This window comes from Aphelocoma coerulescens, chromosome 19, assembly GCF_041296385.1.
Source record: "Aphelocoma coerulescens isolate FSJ_1873_10779 chromosome 19, UR_Acoe_1.0, whole genome shotgun sequence".
NCBI classification, from domain to species: domain Eukaryota; kingdom Metazoa; phylum Chordata; class Aves; order Passeriformes; family Corvidae; genus Aphelocoma; species Aphelocoma coerulescens.
In genome coordinates this window covers 10,941,183-10,950,582 of record NC_091032.1, presented here as the reverse complement: position 1 = coordinate 10,950,582, position 9,400 = coordinate 10,941,183, and positions in this window count along the sequence as shown.

The window sequence follows — 9,400 nt, the reverse complement described above, 5'->3', positions numbered from 1 at the left end:
CCAGAGAGTGTGGATCAGAAACATCAGACCAAACACCTGCCTGGCTGTGAGAAAGCAGCACTCAGGGGGCTTCTTGGATGTGGGAGGAAAGAGGGAATTGGGATGCCACGTGGAGGCTGATCCTGTTTCCTCTCTGTATGCTGCACAGTCCTTCTTGCTCTGACCAGTCCCAGGGACTTGAGTGATGCAGGTGTGGGGATCTCTCCATGCAGCGCACCCCAGGAGTGGGGTCTGAACCCCACAACGGGGTGCTGACGCTACTTGAATGACACTTGGCTTTCCCATCTCTACACGACTTTGGAGAAGAGGAACCTGGTTGTTCAGCTCAACATGAACGACTAAAGTGCTTTTGCTCTTAACAAATGTTCTCTGGGACCTGATGGACTGATAGGGCTGCAATCCTAGAGTGATTTGGTGAATTTTGATTAATGGAAAACCCTGAGGCTTAGTAGTGTAACATTCAAATTTTAAAATGCTGATGGGTGGAAGTCTATTCTAAACCCTAGGAAGTTGTGCATCTATTAGATTGCAACCCATCCAACCTTTATGTGCGCTTACAGCTTCAAGGCGGTAAAATTGTGAAAGTAATTCAGTTTTACTGAAATTAAATTAATCAAATGTTAAATGCAATGACATTTTTAAATGTGCTGGGTTGGGGCCTAAATCAATAGAATTGCAGGACTGTGCCCAGGTGAAGCAGTGGCAGAAAATTCAGTCAGCATTCTCAGTGAGAAAAACTATGCTGAAAATGTACCAAACTCCTGACCACAGTGTGTGCCCCACAGTGTGTGTGTGTGGGCAGGTATGGCCACTCAGGACCTTAGCTGCAGGAGGGACGGCTGGCTGGGTCTGCAGCCACCTGGCACACTCAGAGCACCGGAGAGGCCTGCTTGGTGTGAGGAGCATCCCAGGGAGATGCTGTCACTTTGACATATGAGCTGTTTGCACAGATTTGACATGAAAACAAGCACTGTTTTTTTGGGGTCTCAGCTGCTGTGCCTCGATTTCTAAACACAGGTGAAGCCCAGACAAAGTGCCAGGGTTTATAAAACAAAAGCCCCGCTGCTTTGAGCCCTCTCTAATGCCAGTTTGTTTCCAGGACTTTGTGTACAAAATACCACGTGGGGAACTGCAAGACCCACTACATCCCTGGGCAAGAGTCCTGCTGCCACAAGGTGACCTGGCTGAGGGGTTACGGGCTGCAAACAGCAGTGTTAAGCCACTACACAAGACTCAAACCAGCCCCATTTAGGGGAAATTAGCAAGAAAAGAGAAAAGGGGCAAAACTTGGGGAAAAAAGCCTGTGTGCACTATGGTCATGTTGTGAAATCAGTGATGGGAGGAGTGGCAGCTGGAGGCAGTCAGTGTCTCAGTAAAACCCTGGGCACTTTCTTTCTCTGCTTGATGGTTCTGCATGGTTGTTGCACAAAATACAGCAAAGAAATTTGGAATGAGTGGCATTACTTTTAGAATCCTGTTGTGGGAACAGTTCTTGTGCTAAATGACTCAAACTTTCAGTCACTTCAGAAAATAGGCTCAATTGTAACAGTAAGGATCAGTTCAGGAAAGTGACAGGTTTTGCCAATGCGGTTTCAAGAAGAAATATCTAAAAGACTGTGTGGTTTCATAAAGGAATGTAATGTAGCAAATAGTTTTCTTGTCCTTTTCATCTAATAATCCTGAAATACTCAGGGATTAGGCATTCCATGTAATGCCTACCTACAATTTTCAGTTATTTCATGAAAGAACTGAGCAAAACAGCTGTTTAGTGACAACATCACTCTCTTTTCAAAATGACTGTGTTTATAACATACATGTCATATTGGGTGTAATGTAGGGAAATCTGTGAAGTCTAATATGATTGTTGGCAAACTTTCCCATGATCTCAGAGCACCCAGTATATATGCCAAGGGCCATGCACAGAACACTTGTTGAAGATTGTGCAGATCAGCAAGGGATCTTACACTCCTAAGATATCTCTCAGAGTTGGCTTTGGCTGTTGGAGTAAAGGCAGATGCTGCAGTGGCAGTGTCATGTGCTCTGCATGAGTGACGCTGCAGCACGGGGGGCTTACGCTGCTGCATCTGGTTCAGGTACTGGTGGAGTGTGGCTCAAAATGGTGGAAAGAGGTGCTGGGAGGTGCTGCCCAAATCCCATCTTTGGTATTGGCATCCTCAGCTGTCTCAAACAACATTTAATCACAGTCTTTCTGATAATGCTTTGAGCCAAAAGGTTTGAACCCAGCCCTCAGCATCAGGCAGCTCAGGGCATTTTGTGGACAGAGGCTGTCAGGAGTACATTTGGAACAGTGCTAGGTTGTGAAGTTTTGGGGCCAGTTCTCTTCACCAAATGGGGAGACTAAAACACCTCAGCTCTTTGTACAGCTTGGATGTAAGCTTAGATTTTTTGCCAGCTCAACTCATAGCCTAAATTAAGCACATGTTGTGCCTAATTCTCATTTAGAACAGTAATGGAGGTAACAAAACAGCTCTTGATTAGAAAAGTGTAATAATATCCTTGTGTGGAGTTAATGGAATGAAAGCTCTGGTGAAGCTCTGGACCTCGGCAGAGTTGTGGGTTTTTCAGCCTGGAAAGGTTGGGTCCCAGGGCATCTATTTTCTTCTTCCCATTGTTAGATCCCTGGGCTATAGAAAATCCTTCAAAGCACTGCAGTGTATCCAATGTATATGAGAACTGTGAATGTTAATTTAGAATTTTGTTTGCTGTTGCCTTAATTTTAGTAATATACATCAAATTATGCTTATAGTTGAGCCTACATAAACCCAGAGCTCTTCTGCTGCAGCTACTGGGCTGATTTCAGATTTTCCTCTTCTTGTTCCTCCATCCTCTGCCAGTGCAATGCCTCCATTGTTTTGCACTCCTCACTACTTCCAAAGCCCCAGCTAGCTCTGGAGGCCACTCTGAGTGGGGGGTCCTGGCTCCACACACCGTGGTGTGCCAGCTGTCCAGACTGCCCAGCTGCACTCGCTGTCCTGGGAGGGCAGAGCCATGGGCTTTGCCTCCCCCGAATTCGGAGGTACTGCTGGCAACAGAGCAGGTTGCTTGGTAACTGCAGCCACATTTCAAAAATGTACCCTTTTACAGCCAGCTTCCCAAACTAATGTCTTTGAAAGGAAGAGTTGTTCTTTCAGGATCGTTTTAATTTTGTTCTTTCTTAAAAAAGGGGGGGGGGGGGGGGGGGGGGGGAAGAAAAAGAGCCTTTCAGCTCCAGCTTTGCTTTTCTTCTCTCCTCTCTTTCCTCACATCTGGTCCCACAAAGGGGAGCAGTGTCACATGCCCAGGAGCGAAACCCTTTCATCCTCCTTTCCTTAGGATTCAACCGTTTTCATTTCTGACTTTCAGGCTGAATGGAAGGAAATGTTGAGCACTTCCCATAACGTCTGCATCTAGCATCTTCTCTTTCCTCTTCTAAGAGTTCTATCTTTCACCCTCTCCATGATTGACAGGTCAGTGTGGAAGGTGGGACTGGTGTCACAGAGGAGTTTGGTGTCTGTTCTCAGCTCTTGTGGTGGTTTGTTGGACACGCCATGTGGTCCTCAGGCCTTTCTGTCCCTGTCCCCAGAGCAGCCTGGTGACCTGATGCAGTGCCCTGTGTCCTGCAAGCAGCCAGGCTTCAGGCAGCTCAGCCAGGGCATTTCCATCCCAACGTGGGGGGAGGCTGTCAGATCCAGCTGGGGCTGCACCTGTAAGAGTTGCATCCATGGTACACCACAGGCAACCAAAACCCTTAACTGTCCTGAGACCAAACTGCTGCTGTTCAGCTAATGGCAGCTGTCTGTTCCTCATTAGCCTAATGAACAGTCAGCTCATCCCCACAGGATGTAGCTGGGAGTCACTGCAGCATCCACTGAGGTCAGCAGGCATGAGCAGTGGCCTTGGCTTTAATTTCCATTTTCCTGCCTGGGGAGCATCTCTACCATGAACGGTGCAAGGGCTTCGATTCAGTGGGAAGCTGAACAATCACTGTATGTCACTCACATTGCAATTATTCCCAAAGACACAGTATGGAATTGGCCTTAGAAATTAATTTCTAGCCAATCTTAAGTTTTTGTGTGTCATCAGTACTGGGACATCTTCCATGTAATTGCTCTTACAGTGCTGGTAGTAAATTCCAGGAAGATGATCGCTCTGTCCTGATCCCTTGATTAGCAAATTAGAAACTTTCCAAATTGTACACACAAGGGTACAAAATCTGACATCTTTTAAATTGCTGGGGATGGAGAAGTGGCTCTGCAAAATAATCATAGTTCACTGGTGTAATGAAATATAAACCTTCATCATCAGAGCAGTGAGAAAGTGTGTTTGGTGTTTTGATGCCAAGGCAGGTTTTTCAGGTTTTAATGATAGTTCCACAAGCAGTAATGTTCCTTGGCTGCCCAAATGGCATTCTTCCTACCTCTGAAAACATCAAAGGCTGTTGTTTTGAATTTCAGTCCAGCCTTCAGTAGAGGTGGTCACAGAGCAGGGAGCAGCAGTTCCAGTGTCAGTGCTGTGCTGAGAGGGCTCCTGAGCAGAGATGCACAACCCCTGTGCAGCAGTACCCCAATCTCTGACTGATGGTCAGTGGAGGTAGTAGGACAAGTTAGATCATCCCTTGTGCTTTGAAGGACAGTGCCATGTCTTGGGCTCAGAGGTCAGTTCCGCTGTCGTGCTGAAGCCGTTTAGTGTGTCTGAAGAGCTGCCTTCAATTTGTGCTGGCTCTGTTTGAAAATTGAAATGACAGCATCATAACAACACTCGATGTAGGCTGTCACTTTTTATTTCACCACTGCTGCCCCATCACGTAGAAACACAAACAATTGGAAAGGAAGTGCAACATCCAGAGAAACGGTGCTGGCACAATGGGAGTGCAGGACACAGACAGAGCTTGAGAACACGAGCTGGGCCTGCTGGGCATGACGGGCACTGTGCTAGCTGGGCAGAGAAACGGGAAAGCTGTGGTGATGAACGTGGTGTGAAAACAGAGCTGGCAGAAATCATGAGGAAAGGAGTGAGTGCTGATAAATACTGCATTAATAACAAGAAAGGATGACTCACAGCTCAAGCTGACTGTATGCTCATCTCAGCTTTCCCAGCAAGTTCAGAACCACACACTCGTTACCGGGCTTTGTTCTGCCTGTTTGCTTTTAATTTCTGATTCTCTGTTCTGGATGGCTACAGTCATCTGAACCTTTGGATGCATTAATATTTAAGCAGGATGGGCAACAGAAGGCAGTGAAATGTCAGTTGTGTCTGAAAATCAAAAGGGATTTGGAAGTAGATGATGGGTAGGTGGCTGTCTTAATTCAGCAGTGTAACAGCAGAGCTAACACAGACTCCTTCCTCTCTCTCCTCCCCTCCCACATGCACTCAGTGGAAGGAAAATAAAAGACATTTGCGTTTGTTGGCAGCTGGTGATGCATTCAAAAGGATCTTTATTGATCAGATAAACAGTCATGTCTCTCTCCCCTTCCCCACATTCTGGGTTGATGACTAGTTTCCCTTTGTTTCTTGGATGGATAAGGTTCTTCAAAACATGAGCATTGATGTAATAAATCAGAGAAAGGAAAAAAGTGCACACTCATACTTCTGTGTCTCATGGTTTGCTCAGGCCTGAAGAGCTGAACTCAAATGGCAACTGCTCAGAGCTGGCATTTTCAGAAACCTGGAGTCAGACCTTCCAAGTCCACTGTTAGTGTCCTTTTAAGAGCTGTTCATTTATCAGGGTATTTCATATAATCTGACAGGAAATTATATTTACGATGCTTTTAGCTCCATTTGGGACATTTTTTTAACACTACTTCTGGGATGTAAATTATTTAAAAATCATCAATTTAGTTCTTCACTTGAAGAGATGAAAGCTTAACTAAAAAGCTTTCTTGTTCATGGCAGTCTTAAATTCTCCAGCAGATCTCTGGATTTTTGCTTAATTGAACACCTAAAGAATAAAAAGAGCTTGGCCTCATAGCACTTTTAGTAGAAGTAAATTTTAGATTTATTTAGCCCCATTGACTTTTGAAATACAACCACTAACAGCATCTGTTTAAGCACCGTCCTTCAGAACTGATAAAGCGTTTTATCACCAGGCATTTAATTCACCGATGGAGCACTTTATGTACCCCTCTGCCCCTTGCACAGCTCTGGTGGCTGCCCCCACCTGGCATTCCCAAGGGATGGGTAAAGCCACGGGGAGGTGTCTGTGGCTGCTCTGGCCCATGACGGGGTGGCCAGGGATCCCAACCCCTTTCTTAGACAGCTGGGCACACCAGAGCTTACGTGTCCCCAGCTCGTGTTTCTGGCTGTAGCCCAGGGCTGTGCTTTGTGCCACCCCTGGGCAGGATGCCAGCAGGGCTTGTCCTCTGGTCCAGCCTGCTGCTCACAACTCCTCCTCAGGTGACACTTGTGGCTGTGTGTGATTCCTTTGTCTTGACAATACTTTCAAAGAACTATGGTGAGCAATGACGAGGAAATACTTGAACTCCTGACAGATGTATTTCAGATGTAAACAACCTCAAAGCCCAAAGATAAATGTAAATGAAATGAAAATTGAGAATAAAAGATGTCTGTATGGATGCCGTTTTTCTCCCTGAACAGTTCCGGCCCTAAACCAGTCCTCAGGAAGATGCAGGATGAGGCCACAAAACCAAATGCTCCCAGAAAAGGGGCCACTCTAATCTCACAAGGGAACTGCAGTGAATGGTTTTGACATTCTTTTAAAACCAAAATACATCTGTCATGCATAGGAGTGTGGAAACTTGCTAAATATTCATGAATCTGGGATTCCTTTGTTCCAGTTATGCCTGGGGAGTATGGGATGTTTCCCCCCTACCAATTACTGGCTGTTTGATCCCTGTCAGTGCAAATCTGAGGCAGAGGGACACGTTTCACTTCAAGGTGCTGTGCCTGATGCTAACCTTAAAATCAATACGTGAAAAGTTGGTGGCTGCAGGTGAGTGACACTACAGATGCAGTGAAGACACTGGGATTCCCTGTCATAATTAGCATCAATTCCCCTCTGGTTTGGGAGCTTTGTTGTCTGTGAACTCATTAAATTGTGACCTGCATGTAGGACTTGCATTTCTTCCCTGGAAAAGTCAGTGGATTTGCTATTGGTTATTACACTCCTGAGGCTGCAGTTGTTTAAATGCATGTGATGAGAGGACTGTTGAGAAATATTTCAAGTAAGAACTATAAAAGCAGGTTCCAAGGGTACTTTTTTTACAACCAGAATCTGTTCTCTTGCCTAAATGTGACACACTAAAAAAGCAGCACTCTGTTTATCAAACCAGTGTGGAATTTCAATGCCTGCACTCATTGTTCCTGATGAATAGAGGGTGGCAACAGCACTGGTGGAGCTTACTTGGAGGCTGATTTGGCTCAGTTCTTGCTTTCTGTAGAAGGACTTGACTCTTTTTTTGTCCTGTTTTGACTTCCGAGTGAAGCTGGAAAACCCAGGTCCAGGAGGAGGTGCAACACATCAGTGGGGCTCTGCGAGATGCTTTCCCTCAACTTCCAGAAAAGAAACAGCCTTTGTAGAAGACTAAGTAATACAGTTCCCCAGCATTCCTGATATACAAAAACTGGACTGTTTTAGTCTTGAGTTTAAACACTCAATCACCATTGCTGGTTTGATGCTGAGGCCACTGGAGTTTGCCTGCCAATCACTGTGTGGTAGCTCCAGACTGACTGAACAGACAGACCTCTTACCAGACCTGGTGCTCCCAGCTCTCTACATGTGCTTATGTGCACGTCAGTGTTTTGTTCTGAGTTTGGGGACTTTTTTCACTGTTGGATTCAAAGCAGAAATTTCACACACTAAGGCCATTTATTGTCCCCATGCTTAGGCCAGTATTCACCAGGGGGCCAATTAAAATAGTGCAGTGCTTGTTAATAATAATTCAAAGTGACTTTTCGGTTCAGTTTTGGTTTATTTCAGGATGCACGCTGGGACACAGCCAGCACTCTTCAAAGGACTGAGCATACAGACCTGGTGCAGGTCAGGATCTCCACTCCTTTAACCATGACTTATCAGGGCAGCTGAAGGTCAGTTTTACTGACTCTCAGTGGGAATACTGATAATTTAAGGAGAAATTAGCACAAAGTTTATATATTGTTTGTGTCCCACTTGACTCCTGAAGTGGAATTTCAGTTAAAAAAACAGCATTCTGTTTTTTTGCAGCTCTGATAGACAGAGTCTCGGTATTAGTCAATATACCACCTAATAAAACCCTGGCATGATTTACATACTTTAGGCAGCAAATGGACACCCATCTGTAGGTCTCATAAACTAGTGAAGCTCCAGTGACTTTACTCCTACAGTTAATGAGTTGCTGGAATTAATTACAAATTTGGTTGATGATATTCATCTATATGTAGCTCTATTTAAAACTCTCCCCTCCAAAAAGTAAGCATGCACTTGCATTACTTGTCCTCAAGAAAACTTTGATGTGTGTTTTAATTTAGAGTACTGATTAAATCTCAGTGATCTCTGTGCATTGCCTTAAATGTGGATGAATCTGTACGGTGATACTTTTGAAGTAACTGTGTCAGATCAGAAACTAAAGAGAATTCGAAGATTTAAACATTTTTCCTTTAGGCCTACTGATACAGCTGGCAAAAGCAGATGGCTTTGGGGTGCTCCAGGCCCCTCTGACCTGGAGCAGGAGCCCAAGGCACATGCTGTGTAAGTGCTGAGAAAAGGCTCTGCTGAGGCTGCCCTGCAGATTGATCAGTCTGACGGGGCTGGGGCTCGTTGGTTGCCCAGGTGGGAGCACCTGGAGCCTGGGAGGGGCTTGGCTGAGATCTGTTGTGCAGTGGAAATGACACCTCCAGAAGGCAGGAAGCAGCACGTTTCCAAAGCTGGAGTTAGTGAGACATTTGGACAAAGTGTCAGGTTTTTGCTTCCCTGGGAACACAACCTCCCTCAGGGCTGTGACCTGGACCCCTCGGAGTCCTGTGTCCATAAGGTTTATGTGACATCTGCTCTGTGAGCTGGTGTTAGTTACTCCGTAAGGGCATATCATAAGCTGCACCATTTTGGTACACTGATAATTTTCTTTAAAAAGTGTCTCTAAGTGTGAATTTAATCTACTTATTTTTGATGTCCAGTGAAGCTTTAGACAGCAATTTAATCATTGTTATTGGTATTGTACAGCTGTTCCCTGGAGGTGCTTAAACCGTGTCAAAAAGGGAACCAACATAATGAGTCTGACAGAATTTCAGAGGGAGAGATTAGATTTAGGATAATGAGTTCTGCTGCATTTTTAATGTTATTGTAACAATTCACACCACTGCATCCTGTTCATCTCTGGACTCCAAACTGAAATGCGCAATTGGGAATTGGGCTGTGCAGATATGTCCTTTTTCAAGTCTTTTCCTCTTATAAAAATTAAAAAGAAGA